Here is a 1556-nt window from a genome sequence, read left to right as displayed (position 1 = left end):
AGGAAGTAGCGTAATCGTGGGGTCAAAAAAATCCAAGAATAGAAAGAATTTTGGTTCATAGAGGATGACATCAGGGACCCATGATCCTGCATCGTAAACGGCTCGATCGGAGAACCGTTGAACGAGATGGCGCGATCGAGAAAAAAACAATGCCGAGAGGCTGCCATGCGGGCCCTACATCCCTCGGCGGTGCGGATTTGCGTTGACTCGGCCGGCGAACCGGAGAATTCGCGATGCACCACGTCCGGGCCACCATACGCGGCGTTTTGGCCGCTTTCGTCGGGCTAGGTGGCCTCAAAAACGAGAAAAAAAAGTTTTGACATGCACCACGGAGGGACCAAAATCGTCGGCCATGGTACTACCAGCAACCACGGCGCGACTTCAGCTTCGTCGGCCATGGCAACTTTTCTTGTAGTGATGGAAGAGGAGCATGAGAAACACCTTCGTTTGATATTGGAGAAACTTAGAGAACACCAGCTATATGCCAAGTTTAGTAAATGTGAGTTTTGGCCCAGTGAAGTAGGATTTCTGGGGCACATTATATCCAAGGAAGGGATTGTTGTTGATCCATCCAAGGTAGCAGCTGTGACAGAATGGGAACCACCCAAGAATGTCGGAGGAATTCGTAGTTTCTTGGGATTGGCAGGCTACTATAGGAGATTCATTGAAAATTTCTCCAAGATTGCGAAACCAATGACGGAGTTGCTGAAGAAAGAGAAGAAGTTTGCTTGGACTGATGCATGTGAAGCCAGTTTTCAGGAATTGAAGAAGAGATTAGTGTCTTCACCAATTCTGTGTTTACCTGACCTGGAGAAGGAATTTCAAGTCTACTGTGACGCCTCTCGTCTAGGACTTGGAAGCGTGTTGATGCAGGAGGGCAAGGTAGCAGCTTATGCATCTAGGCAACTCAAGAAACATGAAGTCAACTACCCCACACACGATATAGAGTTAGCTTCGGTGGTTCATGCACTGAAGACCTGGAGACACTATTTTATGGGGAAACGATGTGAAGTATTCACCAACCACAAGAGTTTGAAATACATTTTCACCCAGAAGGAATTGAACATGAGACAAAGGAGATGGTTGGAACTCATCAAGGATTACGATCTGAGTTTGCAATACCATCCTGGTAAAGCAAACGTAGTGGCAGATGCCCTAAGTCGTAAGTCTCATCTGAATTGGCTATCGACAGAGGATCTACCTGAAGATCTGTGTCAGGGATTAAAGGACCTTAGTTTGGAAGTGGTACCGGAAGGTTTTGTAGCGTCCTTAATAGTACAACCCACACTGATGGATAGGATAAAAGAAACCCAGAAGGGAGATGATGATATAGAGAAGATAAAGGAAAACTTGAAGGAGGATAAAGCAAAAGGTTTTAGTGAAGATGAGCAGGGTATTGTTTGGTTTGGGAAGCGTATTTGTGTAGCTAATGACCCTGAACTAAGGAAGCTGATATTTCAGGAAGCACATGAGACACCATATTCCATTCACCCTGGCAATACCAAGATGTACATGGATCTGAAGGAGAGATTTTGGTGGAATAATATGAAACGGGA

The sequence above is a fragment of the Lolium rigidum genome, chromosome 1, assembly GCF_022539505.1.
Source record: "Lolium rigidum isolate FL_2022 chromosome 1, APGP_CSIRO_Lrig_0.1, whole genome shotgun sequence".
Lineage (NCBI taxonomy): Eukaryota > Viridiplantae > Streptophyta > Magnoliopsida > Poales > Poaceae > Lolium > Lolium rigidum.
Note: the sequence above shows the minus strand (reverse complement) of the source record.